Genomic DNA, 18,726 nt, shown 5'->3' with positions numbered 1-18,726 from the left:
TACTCTTATGTTGTGCTATGTGTGTTACGCACGCTGTGCCTATTGTGCACACTATGTACATTATGCATCCTATATTTACTATGATGCATACTATGACCGAGCCGGGAGGCGCCTACGTATCCTCTTTGAGGAATCAGGTCAAACGTAGTTCCCACGGTTTTGTCATTTGTGATTTTATCTTCTTCCTTTTCTTTTCCTTCTTTTCATTTTTCATGTCTTTTTTCTTTTCTTTTCTTTTCTTTCTCTTTTTTTTTTCATATCTTTCCCATTAGTGATTCCAAAAGAGGGGTATTGAAAGAATTTGCTTAAGGCTCAAAGGGGGAAGCGAGGGTTAAAAGTGTTTGGATAGAAGAAAGAATTGCCTCCGTCATCTCATTATTCAATAAATGCCAAATACAAACAAATAAACCAAAAATTGCCATAATTAAAGAAATTACGCATAATATCTCTTGACTGCATCTGAATTGATAGCCATGTCGACACATCTACCTTCGACATCTGTCAAACACAAAGCACCGTTGGACAATATTCTGGTCACGATATAAGGCCCTTGCCAATTTGGGGCGAATTTGCCTTTTGCCTCGACCTGATGTGGGAGGATCTTCTTTAACACCTGCTGCCCTACCTCAAACTTCCTGGGGCGCACCTTCTTGTTATATGCTCTTGCCATTCTCTTCTGATACAGTTGACCATGGCACACTGCTGCCAATCTTTTCTCATCTATCAGGCTCAACTGTTCCAATCGAGCTTTTACCCATTCATCATCATCAATCCCGGCTTCAGTGACAATTCGGAGGGACGGAATTTCGACCTCCGCTGGTATCACGGCCTCAGTTCCGTATACCAACAAGTAAGGAGTTGTGCCTATGGAGGTCCGGACGGTAGTGCGGTACCCCAATAAAGCAAAGGGTAATTTCTCGTGCCACTGTCTGGACCCTTCCACCATTTTTCGCAGTATCTTCTTGATATTCTTATTGGCTGCTTCGACTGCTCCATTTGCCTTAGGACGATATGGGGTGGAATTGCGGTGTGTAATCTTGAATTGTTGGCATACCTCTCTCATCAAGCTGCTATTAAGATTCGCACCGTTATCCGTGATGATCACTTTTGGGATCCCAAATCTGCAGATGATATGGGAGTGAACAAAGTCCACCACTGCCTTCTTAGTTACTGATTTGAAGGTTTTAGCCTCAACCCATTTGGTGAAGTAATCAATGGTCACTAGAATGAACCTATGACCGTTGGACGCTGCTGGCTCGATGGGCCCAATGACATCCATGCCCCATGCTACAAACGGCCAGGGTGCTGACATCGTATGTAACTCTGTTGGCGGAGAATGAATCAAATCTCCATGTATCTGGCACTGATGGCATTTCCTTACGAAAGTGATACAGTCGTGTTCCATGGTTAGCCAATAACACCCTGTTCGAAGGATCTTTCTTGCCAATATATATCCGCTCATGTGTGGCCCACAAACTCCGGCATGTACTTCCGCCATAACCGTCGTTGCCTGCCCGGCATCTATGCATCTCAACAATCCCAAATCCGGGGTTCTTTTGTACAATACTCCTCCACTGAGGAAGAAACCATTCGACAAACGCCGAAGGGCTCTTTTTTGGTCCCCAAAAGCATGTTCTGGATATATCCCCATCCTGAGGTATTCCTTGATATCATGAAACCAGGGTTCGCCATCTGCTTCTTCTTCTACGGCATTGCAGTAGGCGTGCTGATCACGGACCTGGATGTGTAGAGGATCAACATACATTTTGTCAGGGTGGTGCAGCATTGATGCCAAGGTGGCCAAGGCATCCGCAACCTCATTGTGAACTCTCGGGATGTGTTTGAACTTCACCGATCGAAATTGCTTGCTCAGATCATGCAAGCATTGTCGGTATGGTATGAGCTTTAGATCTCGTGTTTCCCATTCACCCTGAATTTGATGTACCAAGAGGTCCGAGTCTCCCAAGACCAAGACGTCTTGGACATCCATGTCGGCAGCCAGGCGCAGACCCAGAATGCAAGCCTCATATTCGGCCATATTGTTGGTGCAATAGAAGCGCAGTTGAGCCGTAACAGGATAATGCCGTCCTGTTTCAGAAATGAGTACTGCTCCTATTCCAACCCCTTTTGCGTTCGCAGCTCCATCGAAGAAAAGCTTCCAACCCGGTTCCTCAGGTAATTCCAACTCATTCGTATGCATCACCTCTTCGTCAGGAAAATACGTTCTTAAGGGCTCGTATTTTTCATCAACGGGATTCTCTGCCAAATGGTCTGCCAGCGCCTGGGCTTTCATGGCCGTCCTCGTTACATAGACGATATCAAACTCTGTGAGCAGAATTTGCCATTTTGCCAACCTTCCCGTGGGCATAGGTTTCTGAAAGATATACTTCAACGGGTCCAAACGGGATATGAGATAAGTAGTATACGAAGACAGGTAGTGCTTCAATTTCTGAGCTACCCAAGTTAGGGCGCAACACGTTTTCTCGAGTTGAGTGTACTTGACCTCATGCACTGTGAATTTCTTGCTAAGATAGTAGATGGCCTGCTCCTTCCTTCCTGTGTCATCATGTTGCCCCAGTACACAACCAAATGAATTTTCTAAAACCGTCAGGTAAAGGATTAGAGGTTTCCCGGGCTTAGGCGGGACCAATACGGGTGGATTAGACAGATACCCTTTGATTTGGTCGAAAGCCTCCTGACACTCTGCCGTCCAACCTACTGCAGCATCCTTTCTCAGTAGCCGAAATATGGGCTCACAAGTTGCTGTGAGTTGAGCGATGAACCTGCTGATGTAATTGAGTCTACCCAGCAAACTCATTACCTCTGTTTTGTTCCTTGGCGGTGGCAAGTCTCGGATGGATTCAATTTTGGATGGGTCTAACTCAATCCCCCGTCGACTGACGATGAATCCTAGCAACTTTCCTGATGGAACCCCGAATGCGCATTTGGCCGGGTTAAGCTTGATATCATACCTCCGGAGTCTTTGGAAAAATCTCCTTAGGTCTGCCACATGGTCCTCCTGACGCCAAGATTTGATGATCACATCATCGACGTACACCTCTATTTCTTTGTGTATCATGTCATGAAACACAGCAGTCATTGCTCGCATGTACGTTGCCCCAGCGTTCTTTAACCCGAACGGCATTACCCGATAGCAGTAGGTTCCCCATGGCGTAATAAACGCTGTCTTCTCCAGCATCCTCCTCATCCATTAGGATCTGATGATAACCTGCATAGCAATCCACAAAGGATCCGATCTCGCGCCCAGCGCAATTATCGATCAGGATATGAATGTTGGGTAACGGGAAATTGTCCTTGGGACTTGCTTTGTTGAGGTTGCGGTAGTCGACGCACACCCTGATTTTTCCATCCTTCTTTGGGACTGGTACCACATTGGCCAACCACTCGGGATATCGAGTGACCCGAATGACCTTCGATTGCAACTGCTTAATCACTTCTTCTTTGATCTTTACACTCATTTCTGTTTTAAATTTCCTTAGTTTTTGCTTGACCGGAGGGTATGCCGGGTCAGTGGGCAATTTGTGAACCACTAAATCGGTGCTCAATCCAGGCATATCATCATATGACCATGCAAAAACATCTTTGAATTCCCTGAGAGTTTCGATCAATTCTGCTTTGACATTCGGCTCAATGTGGATGCTAATTTTGGTCTCTTGGATGTTATCAGCGTCTCCTAGGTTCACAGCCTCAGTGTCATTTAGGTTAGGCTTGGGTTTCTCTTCAAATTGGCACAGTTCTCGGTTTATTTCTTCGAAGGCTTCCCCTTCGTCACCTTCGGATTCATTATCACAAACGACCTCTTGCATCATTGAGTCAGATTCAGATTGATTATTTAGACTAGGTCGAAGATCCGCTGTGCATGCCATGTCATTAGGACCAGTAAAAAGAGAACTGTTCAGAAAGAAAAAGAACAAAACAAGAAATTAAAATGGGACAAAAGAAAAGAACTTTATTAAATTTGCAGGATAAAAAGGGTTCACACTTTTACAAAACGGGAGTAAAATTTGGATTACACCCTTGAATAATCCGATCAAACAAATAAACAAACAAAACATTAATCAAAGCCTACTACCAAGACTCCCCTCGGACAGGAAGAGGAGTAACCGTCCAATTGTTGGTCTTGGCCTCAGGCCCCACGAATTGTATCTCTGCTCTGCTGGAACCCTCTCCAGCTTCCACCATACTGACATCCGCGAATAGTCTCTCAAAACTTTGATTCAGGTCTTTACTTATGCCGATCAAAGGTCGTCGAATCTTTGGGATCGCTGACCCCTTGGCACTAGCTTTAACAAAAGACCTTGAGAGGCGTGGCACTGGTTTAGGCAGAAACCAAACTCTCTTCTTCATTTTTCGCGCTTGCTTCCTGTCTGCTGCGGTTGGTTTGAACCCCAACCCGAAAGTTTCCAGATTCTTAGGAAGGGAGACAGGTTGGACTATCCCTTGAAGTTCAACTCCCAGGCCTTTTCCCGGCACAAACCCATTACCCAGCATTTCTGATACCATCATGACTGTTGCGGCAGTCACCCTAGGGTGCGGGATGATTTCTCCTTCAGAAATTTTGTTGGCCGACCCTGTATCGAGAATCTGGTAGACCCAGGGACCCTTGTCATCAGTGGTCTCTATGAAAGGCACAATGGTTCCGCCCATGGTGCATGTTGTATCCTCGCCGTGCAACACGACCTCTTGTCTTTCCCACTCGAACTTCACTGTCTGATGTAGGGTGGAAGGCACCGCTTTAGCTGCATGAATCCAAGGTCGTCCTAACAGCAAGTTGTAAGATACCGTGGCGTCCAATACCTGGAATTCCATGGTAAACAGGACCGGGCCAATGGTCAGTTCAAGTACAACATCCCCCACAGTGGCTGTTCCGTTTCCGTCAAACCCCCGGACACAGATGCTATTCTCCCGGATTCTTCCACGGTCAATCTTTAACTGGTCCAGGGTGGATAATGGACAAATATTGGCGCTTGAGCCGTTATCCACCAATACTCGGGTTACCACCGAGTCTTCACATTTGACAGCTAGGTATAGAGCTTTGTTATGCTCCGTACCTTCCACCGGCAGGTCATCATCGGAGAATGTCACTCTGTTCACCTCGAAAATCTTGCTAGCAATGGTTTCCAGGTGGTTTACAGAAATCTCACTGGGTACATGGGCCTCGTTCAATATCTTTAACAGGGCCCGGCGATGTTCCTCGGAATGGAGGAGTAATGACAATAGTGAGATCTGGGCAGGTGTTTTTCTCAGCTGCTCAACCACAGAATAGTCTTGCACTTTCATCTTCCTCAGGAAGTCTTCAGCCTCTTCTTCTGACACTGGCTTCTTGGTTGCCACTGGGTTGGTTTTTCTTAACTCCACCGGAGCAAAACATCGACCTGATCGAGTCAGCCCTTGCGCTTCACAACTGACTTCTTCCACCTGTTTTCCTTGGTACGTCACCACTGCTTTTTCATATTTCCAGGGCACAGCCCTGCTGTCAAGCATAGGCAGTTGGACCACCGGCTTTATGGTCACCCGTTCTCTACATACCCCTTTCAACATGACTGTCGGTGTGGGCAGGATCCCTGGTATTACCAATTTGCTTGGCTCGGGTTTGCTTGTTATGACGGACGGGTTCTTCCCCCATATTACTACCGGCTTGACGCCTTCTCCCTGCGACTGTACCTTTGTTCCTCCACCGGTTAAGACTTCTTTTGGGGCAGCTTGGATCATCATCACTGTTTGTGAGGGTTTTCTTAATTCTCCTCCCTCACACACCAACTCAATCATGTGAGTTTCGTGGTGCGTTGGCAGTGGGTTTTGGTTGATGTTAGGAGCCTCCGGTGTCTGGACCTCGATCTTATTGGTGTCAATAAGATCCTGTATGGCATGCCTTAACTTCCAACACTTCTCGGTATCGTGCCCGAGCATCCCTGAACAGTATTCACAACTGATTGAACGATCCAAATTCTGAGGCGGGGGATTTGGTTCCCGAGTATGGACGGGACTAACCAAACCCAATTGCCGCAGCTTGTGGAACACAGCGGTGTAGGTTTCTCCCAGTTCGGTGAAGGTTCTTTGCTTCCGCAACCTGTCATTTCTGGCATCTGGATTTCCCCGGAAACCTGCCCCTGAAGGATTTCTATATGCCCTTGGTGGAGGGTAAGTGTTTTGTGGTGGTGCATATATGTTCTGGGGAGCCGGTGCGCGCCATTGTGGGCGAACCGGAGGCTGAGTGTATACCTGGGCTTGGTGTACGGAACAATGTGGTTCTCGAGGTGGATAGAAATTTTGTGGTGGGTTGTATGGGTAGTTTGACCTGTGAGGCCTGGGTTGGTTGTAGTGTGGCCTGCCAGCCCTGGACCAACTGCCTGCCTCGATCGTGGCAACCTCTTCTTTCTTTCTTCTTAACGCACCTCCCGTGCCGCTTTGAATAGCCTGGGTTGTGGCCTTAAGTGCCGAATAGTTTAAGATCTTGTCCGACCTCAAACCTTCTTCTATCATGACCCCTATTTTGACCACCTCGTTGAAAGATTTTCCAACCGTTGTCACCAAGTGACCAAAGTAGGTTGGATCCAATGTCTGCAAAAAGTAGTCTACCATCTCTCCCTCTCTCATGGGAGGATCGACCCTAGCTGCTTGTTCTCTCCAGCGGAACCCGAACTCGCGAAAACTTTCCCCGGGTTTCTTCCCAGTTCTCAGTAACGTGAGACGGTCAGGAACTATCTCCAGATTGTACTGGAAATGACCTGCAAAAGCCTGCGCCAGGTCATCCCACGTGTACCACCTGCTGAAATCTTGCCTGGTATACCATTCCAGTGCAGATCCACTCAGACTTTGGCCGAAATAAGCTATCAAAAGCTCATCCTTGCCTCCTGCCCCTCTCATTTTGCTACAGAATCCCCGCAAATGTGCCATGGGATCACCGTGCCCTTCATATAAATCAAACTTGGGCATCTTGAACCCAGCCGGGAGTTGGACATCTGGGAAAGGGCACAGATCTTTGTATGCCACGCTGACTTGATTGCCCAGCCCGTGCAAGTTTCTGAAGGATTGCTCCAGGCTTTTGAACTTTCTTAACACTTCATCCTGTTCAGGGGCCTTAACCGGCTTCTCAACCTCTGCCGGTACTTCCAAATGGGGATTGTAAGCCTGTGGTTCCGGTGCGTGGAATGTAGGCTCAGGGGGATAGTATTGTGTATCGTGAGCCTGAAACAATGGCTCACTGGTCGTTCGCTGCAAAGGGGCTGATGCAGGTCCCACAAAAATGGGGATATTGGGTGTTGGGAGAGGTTGATGGGGTGGTGGAGCTTGGGAATCATGAGGGCTTCTTTCTTGATGATAGAGGGGATTTGGGCGGCTTGTGGAAGGGCCAGAGTGAGGGTACTCCGGCACGTGTCCCACTGTCTCAGGGCTCTTTTGCGTTTTGGCCAGGGCTAGCTGCATTGCATGCATCTCTAGTCCCATCCTTTCAATCTTTTCCATTGCCTCTTTTAGCAACTGGCTCATCGGCCTTTCTTCCTCATTACTATTCTCTGAAGTGGTCATGCTTGTTGCTACCGGTCCTTTGGATCTGGTTTGGTATGAATGTGTTGCCAGAATTCTTTAACAACTAACTGTCTGGTATCAGACAACAACAAACTTTGTTAGTGTTAGAGCTTAACAGATTTGATCATAACACATAGAGGATGCAATGCACCTAGGCAATTAATCGTTTCTACATGCTTTGCCTCAAACAACATACGTCATCCCGGTTTGCTCATTCATCCATTTTTAAAGTACTTTGGGAAACCCTGTGTTTTATTTTGTATTTTTATTTTTATTTATTAAAAGCGGTCGAATCTTATGGGGATTGCCTACGTATCACGTCCCCGCGTGAATCAGACCAGGCGTAGTTCTGCCTTAAAGTAAAGAAACACACAATTCTTGTGAAATCATTAAATTCATTCTCAAAATTTTGCTATTACAAATTACATCAAGCAAGGAATAGCAATAGTACAGACTCCACAGTTCTTAACCCGTTTTGACTAAAAGAAAGGAAAATAACATATGGAAAAACGACAAAGCCAAATAAACAGGACTCAACCAAAGATTAATTTTCCAACTTAGGGACCCGCGAGGCATCATTCGGCCTTTCCGCGGCCCTTGGTGTGAGGTCCCTCTGCAGGTTTTTCAACTCATTCATGATTCGGTGGACGCAACCCATGATGGAAACGAGGAGGGTCTTTCGAGGCTTTTGCTCGCATGCCAGGCATCTCATGTAGATGTAATGCCCAATCTCGTCGATCTTTCCCCGGATGTTGTCCCTTTCTGTGAACAAATGCCTTATCTGTTGGTTCTTCAATCCCAGTGTTTGCGCATTGTTGGCAAGCTGATCCTGGAACATCTCCATTTGCCTTTCCATTCTGGTCATTGCATCGTAACATTGCCTTCTGTCGGCTTGGGCATCTCGTGTTCGCTTGAGGATCCTTTCTCGAAGAGAGGCATTCGTTTCCCTTAATGTCCCGACGCTCAGTTCATGCTCCCTTATGACTCGTTGCAGGTGCTGCCTCCGAGCCATCGCACCCTTTGCCCACTTGGTTCGCAATTTTGCCGTGCTGGCCCTGGCTTTTTCCAAATCTTTCTGGCATTCCGCAACCTGACCCTTTAACCCTGCTATCAATCTTTTATCTGCCCGGCTTCTCAGCTGGCTATTAGCCTCTTTTTTCATTCTCCGGATCTGAGCTTTGAGGACCTCGCCTTCTCTGATTAACCTGTTCTTTTCTCCCTCGTGGGCGGCAGACTGTAATTGGCACTCAAACCTCATATCCTGAACTTGTTGCTTCAGTTTGCCTGCTTTGACAAGATATTCCTGCTCTTTGGCCAACCAGCCCCACTGTTCTTGTGAAGATTTGGCAAATTCTTGCAGGTGAGGTCTTTTGGTCGGTCTTCCAGATGATGTCTCCCCTTTGTACCAGGCCTGATACCCGGGCGAAACTTCCCCTTTTGCCCGATTCATTACACAAGTATTTGCTTCTAAGTATTGACATTGGCTCCAAATTTGACGAACCCTTGCTTCAGGAAACTGGCCGTCGGGACTGATCTCGATTACCTGGATGCTCAGATCCTCATCTTTCGGCACTATCTGATACCTCCCAAGTTGCCTTAAAACCCGATGCGGTGCGTATGGTTGAATGCTCTTAAGTCCCATTAAGAGAAAATGGGGCCTAGCTGCTGGCATGTATATGACTTCGTCGATCGATAACCATCCTAGCGCCCATTGTATTTGACTGGCGTTGAGGGTATGGAAATATGAGGTCCATGCTGTGACTCCTTCTGGCAGGTAGGTTTCATTAACTCTGGTATAGAACTCCTCTATGCAGGTCTTTCCTGCGGATCCATGGCTCAGAAACGGGGCTCGGTGACATAGGTGTTCGGTCATCCACATTTGCAACAACAAATTGCAACCCTCGAAAAAGCTTCCTCCGGCTTTGCAAGAAGTGAGTGCCCGGAATATATCAGATACTATCATGGGCGCCAACGTACTATCACTCTGTGTGAGCAACGTACTGACGACCCCTGCTATCTTTATGTCAATATTCCCGTCTTTTCTTGGGAATACTAGTAGTCCTAAGAAAGTTATTATGAAAGCAATCCGTCTATGTTCTTCCCACTTTTGGCGATTACCTTTGCTGCACAACTGGTTTTCTGGCTTGTCGAATCCTCCTATGTGACCATATCTTTGATATATGAAACTCATGCTGCAAAAACCTTTTGCCAAGTCAGGGTTATGAATTGTTCTGACTATCTTTAAGGAGTCCAGGAACCGGTGTATTGCTACAGCTCTTGGAGCAATCAGATATTTGTGCCTCAAAGGAGTCTCAGTGCTGCCGATATACCCTGCTATTTCTTCTAAAGTTGGGGTGAGTTCAAAATCTGAGAAACGGAAGACATTGTGCGCAGGATCCCAGTGGGGAACTAGTGCCCTTATGATATCTCCTCGTGGCCTGATATCCAACAAACTCGTGAGGCCTTTCAGATACTTCTTGATTTCGTCATGCCCTTCTTTGCCCAAATCATTCCACCAGAGCCGCAATTGGAGGGGAATTTTATTCATGATTGAAAAGGGTTCATTCGGAATCGTGCTCATTCTGCACATTTATTAATAAGATTTTAACAAACGACACTTATCCTGATAAAACAAAAATATATGCGATTTTTTGTGAATTTTCGTATATATATATAAAAACTTTCTAAAGAAGTCAATAACGGAAAATATTTTGGATTTTTGTTTCGAAAACTGGGAGCCTGAAAGGACTTTTCTAGACCTTTAGCAAGACAAATACTTTTGCCACAAATAAAGATATATATACATTTTGAAGTAAAGCAAAACTTTTGAATTTTTGATATATATATATATATATATACATATACTTGCAACAAATAATAAAAGTAAAGACAACACAAGACTCTTTTTATTATTATTTTCATAAAAAAAAACCATTTTAAAAATAAGATCTCTTTTTTTTTTATTAATTTTTATGATAAGAAAAACTCTATATTTCTATTGATATTTTATTATTTTTTTTTGAAAAACAGAACAACGACTTTTTTTCGAAATTTTGGCAGAGTTTTGACAGTATTTGTTTTTCTTTTTTTTTCAACAATAAACAATCAATTCCTAACCGTTATTTCCCCTTTTTTTCACAATATTCCAAACACCGGTCAGCATGCGGGTATAAGACAAATAAATGCACGGAAAACAATAGGATGCATCCGAATGGTCTTTTCATATCAGGTTGCTAGTCCTAGACGGACCCAACCCCTGTGTTGAGTCCCCTAAGTCATATGCAACATGATGCAAATAAGCGTTCCTACTAGGGATCCGGCATGAAGTCACGTTATTCTATGTTCAAAACCTGGGTCGGTGTTCTAGACAGTGTACCCGAGCGGACAACTCGAGTTGAGGAAGGAGCTCCTTTCCGGGAACCAAAAGGCCAGCCGGCTTAGAAACTTTCCGAGCCTCTTTTATTTAGGGTATGACACTAACAGAATAGGGAGTCTCAACCAGTGAGCACATCCCCGGAGGTAAGAAGAGAAAGGTTTCGGCACAGTTTATATACAGTTCAAATAATATCAAAGCGGTAAAAGCAGCATTTAGCACATTAGGCTCAGAACATGTAATAATCAGATAATAAATAAAGCCAAATAATAACAATTATTCTAAGCTCGAATTCTTAACCCTGAACCAGTGGTTCTGGGTATAAGATCCCCAGCGGAGTCGCCAGAGCTGTCACACCTCCTTTTTCCGCGCCCGGGGGGCGCAGGGGGAGTTTTTTCCAATTAAAGGACAATCGAAACGGGATTCGTTTAATTATTTCAGAGTCGCCACTTGGGAGATTTAGGGTGTCCCAAGTCACCAATTTTAATCCCGAATCGAGGAAAATAATGACTCTATATTATGGTCTGCGTACCAGAAATCCGGATAAGGAATTCTGTTAACCCGGGAGAAGGTGTTAGGCATTCCCGAGTTCCGTGGTTCTAGCACGGTCGCTCAACTGTTATATTCGGCTTGATTATCTGATCTTATACAAGTGTGAACTTATGTGCAAAATTTAACTTTTAACCGCTTTTATCATTTACTGTTTTTATCAAGAATTGCAACGTTGTGAAAACATATCTTGAATCACGTTGCATCAATGCACCCGTGGTTAGAAACACATTTCGAATCCGTTGAGATTTGGATTTGGGTCACATAAATGTGCACCCGGGTTTAAGAAGGTAAGGTTTATTAAAGCGTGTCCTAAAGAGACTAACGTGTTGTTATTTTAGGAGGGTTGTGAGATTTGCTAAACAACCCGTCCTGGAAACTGAATGCTTCAATAATATACATTTAACAAGGGCCCCGCATCTGCGTGTTTTGTTTATTTTCATCGAGGCTCATCTCGTTCTTATTTTTAAAGGATATCCTATAGCAACTACGTTTCTTGTCGTGTTCGTCTCTATCAATTGAAAACGGTAGATAGTCCTAATTAATTACATGCTTGCAAGTTGTTTGTAATGGAATTCGGAAATGCTTAACAAAGTTGGGACCGAAGCTGCGTGCACAGTCGGCCAAACAAATAATCCTGGGCCCAAATCCAGCCCACGCGCGGTTGGCCAGACCTGGGCCACTGCTCGCTCGATGCGGGCCTGCCTGATCTGTCCTCGACCTGGGCTCGACCCTTGTGAGGTTGAGGCCGTGAACTTGTTCTGGGTTCTATTGGCGTGGTTTATCAGTTATAAAAGGATCGCCTATTAAAGGGAAAGAAATTAACTAGTAGTGGATAGTTTTCATGCTTGGCCTATTAAAGAATATACTGCACAGTTAAACTACGTCTAAGATACAACCTATTACATTGGGAATATTTTTATCTAACAACATACATATATAAACTAACATTCAGCTAATCTATATTGATATATACTGGGCATACAGGCTACTTCCATTATCAAAACAGGAGTGAAAATTATTATGCAGTACATGATATCTAATGTAACAATCTATGTATAAAAGTCACTCTTCAGGTCTTTTCTTTTGTATTCATGCTCAACTTTCCAATTACATTTGACAGAGTATTAGTCATGTACCTGGTATAGAGAAACAAAAGAAGAAGGAAATGATCAGCTGAGTGGTACGCAGCAAGCACAGCAGCAGCAGATAAATGACAATAACACAGCGACAATCCAACAACCACAAATGTTTTCCACAGCCCACAAACAACCAGCAATATTTCCCAGAACAAAGAAAACCAGCAAATAGTCGAGCACCAAATGAGCAATCCCAGGAAGGAGTGATGAAACAACAGCAATACCAGAGTATTCAATGCAGTAAAACTAACAGTTCAACAACCACAAGCAGCTCAATCAATGCAAACCACAGAGCTTGGCCGAGACAGCTTGACCAATATGAACTCTTATACAACTTTTCAGACAGTGTTTGGTTACAGTGTTTACTGGAAATCAACTTATGTTTTCAGTCTTTTCCTTTAAACTCACAAGACCTCTCCTCAAGACTAAAATTTCCAGCCTTTTCTCTCTTTTTTCTGAAGACTAAAAGTCCAGCCTAAGACTCAAAAAACTTCAGCCCCCGTTTAAGTTCTCAAAATGGCTTATTTATAAGCCAAAACCAGTGCAGTTAAGCTGCCTTTTTTTGCTGCAACTTGCAGCCTGCCCATACTTTTTAAAGCCCATGCCTAAGCATCTTTTGGTGTCAGCCCCCCTTTATTCCCACGCCTGGTTTTGTTTAATCAGGAGTCATGGGCCTCATTTTTTATTCAATTTAAGTCCCATACTCTTATGTCTTGTTCCCCATTGGCATTAATTTAATCCCAAATTAGTACCCTACTTGTCAGCTCATTTAAACTAATCATTTTTGTTCTTTGCAAACCCCAGACTACCCCTGTTAAACCCTGGTTACCACTGTCTTGACCCTTTGCCGCATCAGGGCATTTTTGAACTGATGAAAGTTTCAAATTCAGGACTGCCTAGACTGAACCTTTCAGTCATTTTTCAATGCAAACAAACTATTTCAAACAATGTTGGGGCCTTCAATCAGTGGCAAAGTATCAATTAGTCATGCGACATTATTAGCTCGTTTGATTCATTAGTTATAGAAACTAATCAACGACATTTATCGAGTCGACTATACTAATTATAGCAGGTAATAATCAGTCGCTCACACAAACAATATGTTCAGGGACCTAAAGGGCTTCAGACAACTTGGTCAGTCACTAGGAACCTATATAAGTTTATTCATGTGACGACTATACTAATCGGACATGCTTATCATAGGATACATTTAAATCATACACAGAAACCAATCGACCAAATAAAAGGTCTTTACAGAGATGAAGAAATCCGAATGAAAAAATAACAACAAAAAATAACAAACAAACACAACGAAACATGCTGACCACTTAATCAAAACTAACACAAAAGAAAGGAAAACTTACCGAAAATGCTTAAATCAAACAGACCCAAATCTGATTCAACTTCGAACTTTTGAGGCCGAACAAACTTTAATCAGGGTGTTCTCACATGAGAACACCTTGATTAAGGTCTATTAGACCTCAAACCCATGTCAAAACCGGCCGGGTTCCCCAGGTGCATGTGTTTCAAGTTCTGAATTTCCAGATCTGGATTTTTAGGAGTTGTGGGTAGATTCGGACCAAACCAAGCTTGGTTTGGTCACGAGGAAGGTCAGGGGAGTGTCTGGTATGCAGATGGGATGGTTTGGCATAGATCCGGGTTCGACTCAAATCTTCAAATGAAGATTCGAGACGAACGGAAGTGATTCGAGGCTCGTGGTTAGTGGATTTGTGTTCAGGGGAGTGAGGTGGTCCTAGGGTGTTCAGGAGGTGGCCACCGGCGTCCATGCCGCCGGGTTCTGGTGAAAGGTAAGCTAGGGCGGCTGCTAGGGTTTGGGGGGGGGCTTCAGTGTTTGGATGAAGACGATGAGTGGGGGGTTAGAATAGGGGGCGTGGGGTGTGATAGGAGGCTTATATACGGGGAGGCTGATTCAATCCTGGCCGTTGGATCGATTAAAATTGATGGCCAGGATTGGGGAGGCTAGACCATACGGTGCCGTTTGGTTAATCAAGGGGTCGGTCAAAAACGGGAATGGGTCGGGTCATGAGGGCTAATAAGGGCCATCGGATCAATGGAAATGAACGGCCCAGATTAATTTGCCTGAAACGACGTCGTTTCAGGAGATGCCTGGGTAGCCGGTTTTGGACTGGACCTGATCGAATTGGTTTGGGCCTATTTTTTGGTTTATTTCCTTGGCCCAAACCGTTTTCTTCATTCTTTTCTCCCTTTCTTTTTTTTTTTTTTTTCTTAAAACTAAAAATAAAAATGAAATTCAAACAAACATAATTATCAAAATATTTAAATAGGTTAAATCGCACCCTAGAATATTTTTGTGAATTTTTTTTTTTACTGAATGAATTATGGTCTAATTACCAGATCATACACATTTTGTACTTTGTTTAATAATGTAAAAAAAATGGATAAAACGGACAGACCCACACATGACTAGCAGCACACGTTACGGAAGATTGAAAATTGTACAGCGAGGTCCTTTGTTACTATTTCTTTTGGAGTGACTGTCCGTGAAGCAAAAATCACGTGCTTACAGTGGGTAAAATTTATCTTCAAAGTAAGGTGAGTCTCTTTTCTAACCTTGTAAGAGGGAATTTTCCCCATAGGTAAATTAATTGGATATGTGCTCCTATTTATGGGGGATACGTACGCACGAGGTAATGAGAGTCCGTGCGTAGCTACTATTATACTTAAGTCCGGGTAGTCCAGGGCCCAAAAGCATGCTTTACTTGTCATATTGCAACCTTATTGTCAACTTAAAAATGCTTAAAACATATCTAACGTATAAATAAATTTCTAAAAGGCTAGACATCATTTTTTGACTTTTAAAAGAGAAGCTTGTCTTTTCCTGAATAATTTCTCCTTGATAAATTCTTGATTTGACTGTTTGAATGTGTTTATCTATCGGGGAACGGGCCGAATGCTCGGTAGATTAAATAGATGCATCTATGGTTCGTGCCATTCGACCCTCTGATAGTGCACAGTTTAAATATTGTCGGATTGGGTCGTAGGACCTCGGCATGATTTGCACATGCTTGTATTTGCTTGACTTGCAAGTTGTAAATAATGATATTGCCTTCGTGGCTTGAAATAAATGTATAAATGATGAAAACAAATTTTTAAAAAATGAATTGGGAAATTCCCTATTAATTAAAGAACAGTTTGCTTGCTTCATGCTATTGAGTTACAACCATTTTTTTTTATAAAATTCTCGATTTATTATATTATTGGTATGTCATTATTGGACCACTAGCAAGTGTCGAAGTCGGCCTCTCGTCTCTACTTCTTCGAGATTAGGCGGGATACTTCTTGGGTACACGTTGTTTTTGTACTCATGCTACACTTGTTGTGCATTTTCTTTTTGCACAGGCTCATGTATGTCTAGTGGCCTAGTTCGGCGCAGCGGCATGGTCGATGCAAAACTTAGGTGAGCTGCACTCCTCGAGACGACCCACAGCCAGTAGAGTCTCCTGCAGAGTACTGTATTGTATTTTCTTTTCTGCCCAATTGTATTTCGGACAGTTATCGTGTTGTATTTTATTTTAAATCCTAGAAATTGCTCATGCACTTGTGACACCGGGTTCTGGGATGATTATGGGATTATTCAATATTAAGTTTGTTAAAGATATCATTTTAATTTCAGCGAATTTCATTATTTATTGGTTAATGTATAAAAGAAATGATTTCAATAACTACTAAAATAGGAATTTAGTTAACTTCTTGGTGTTAGCTTGCCTGACAGTGGTGTCCGGCGCCATCACGACCTTTAGAGGATTTTGGGTCGTGACAAGTAGCAACTACAAGAAGTGGAAACATGATGCTGAAATAGTGTTAGGTCTGATAGACCTTGACTTTGCATTAACTGAACAGAAGCCTGCTGAACCCACAGCTGCTAGCCTACTAATGAAAAGGCTAAGTATGAGAAGTGGATGAAGGCAAACAAATTGAGCCTTATGATCATGAAGAGATCCATTTCTGATCACATAAAAGGTACAATTAAAGATAATGGAAATGCAAAAGATCTCTTGAGTGTCATTGGACAAAAATTCCTAGAATCTGATAAAGCTGAGATATGTAGCCTAATTGATTCCATGTCTACTATATAGTATGACCGTGTAGGTAGTTTCCGTGATCATATTATGAAATTGGTTAACATTGGTGCCACACTAAATAATTTAGGTGTAACCATAACCGATAATTTTCTTGTCCATCAATCCCTAAGATCCCTTCCTGAGCAGTTTAACCAGCTTAAGACAACCTATATTGCAAAAAACAACAAGTGGAGTGTTGATGAGCGTATTATTGTTTATGTGGTAGAGGAAGGGAGGATCCAAAAGGAAAAAGTTGAGGGTGTAGTGAACTTTGTTAATTCGTCTCGATCAGTTGATTATCCCTCTTATAAAAGAAAAGGTGGACCCAAATTTCATAAAAAGAATCATGGCGAGTCTCATCATCCAGGTGGTAATAATGGTCATTCTAATAAGCCTGGTGTTAACCAAGGTTAGTCTACTAATACTCTTGGTCCCCAAGCTATAATTAAGAATGAAATCAAGTGCTAGAATTGCAAACAAAAGGTCTACTATGAGTAAAACGTCTTACCTATGGCATAGGCATCTTGGTCATATTTCTAAAGAAAGAATTGAACGATAGGAAAATATTTTACATTTTCTTGATCCAAAAGATTTTGAAACTTGTGTGGATTGTGTAAAGGGAAAAATAACCAAGGTCAAGAGAAAGGGTTCTACTAGGAGCTCTAAACTCTTAGAAATTATTCATACTGATATTAGTGGACCTTATATACGTACTTTGACCAATCATAAGTATTTTATTACTTTTATTGATGACTTTTCAAGATACTATTATTTATATCTTTTAAAAGAAAAATTTGATGCACTTGATAAGTTTAAAATTTCCAAGACTGAAGTTGAAAGTAACTTGAGAAGTCTATTAAGATAGTAAGGTCTGACCGTAGTGGGGAGTACTATGCAAAATATTATGAGTCTGGTCAATGGATGGGGCCTTTTTCTTTATTTTTGTAAGAATGTATGTCACGACCCCGGTTCGCCCTCCGTGGACCATCGTGACGACACCTAGTCCTCTACGACTAGGTAAGCCTAAATTGCGGAAGTTAAACCAAGTGCAAAATAAAAACAAATTAAAACAGAATGAAGAAGGATAAAACAGTGTTTAAAAATGCCGCTCGGCATACACAATATTTAACTCTCAAACCAATACATACTTCCAAGACCCGGAAACCCATGAATCACAAGCTAAGGATCACTACATAGTACTCTAACTCCAGAACATCTAACAAGGAAAAGAAATATAGAAGGGCAAATGTTTAAAAGCTATAGAAAGGGACTCCTCGGTATGCGTGAGGAGACTCACGATCGCGTAGAGGATTTGTGGGGGGCCATTCAGGTTGTTCTTTGCGTTCACATAGCTGGAGTTGTGATCGAGTTGGTGTTAGCTGCTGTGTATTGCGATCGCGTGTGTATATTCGCGATCGCGTAGGGTAAATTATGGGCCAGTGGAGTTTGTACTTCGCGATCGCGATGGTATTCCCGTGATCGCGATTAAGTAAATTTAATAGCTGGGCAGAATGTTCAAAAAGGCCAATTTTGCGATTTTTGGCTTAAGTTCACCATTTTTTACTCGGTTTTGGAGCTTCTTGAGGGATATTGAAGAGGGACTCAAAGAGAACTTCTTGGAGGTAAGAATTTTGGACTTAATACTCGATCCTATTGTGATTTCTACCTAATTAAACATGAAATATGGGGGATTTAGGCTTGGAAAATTGAGACCTTAATCTAGGGATTTGCGGGGCCATTTGTGGTCGGATTTTGATATTCTTGGTATGTATGAACTCGTGGGAGGATAAGGACTGTATTGATGTAAATTTTATCGGATTCCGAGACGTGGGCCCGAGGGTTGGGTTTGGTCAAATTCGGGATTTGTCTTGTAATTTGATTATTTTCGCATGGGATTCATTTCCTTAGCATATTTTGATGTTATGATTCTGATTTTGGATAGATTCAACGCGAGTTGAGGCTGAGACGAGAGGCAAAGGCATTGTGGAGTAGTATTTCATCCGATTTGAGGTAA

The sequence above is a fragment of the Nicotiana sylvestris genome, chromosome 1, assembly GCF_000393655.2.
Source record: "Nicotiana sylvestris chromosome 1, ASM39365v2, whole genome shotgun sequence".
NCBI lineage: Eukaryota > Viridiplantae > Streptophyta > Magnoliopsida > Solanales > Solanaceae > Nicotiana > Nicotiana sylvestris.
This window is presented reverse-complemented; position numbering follows the sequence as displayed.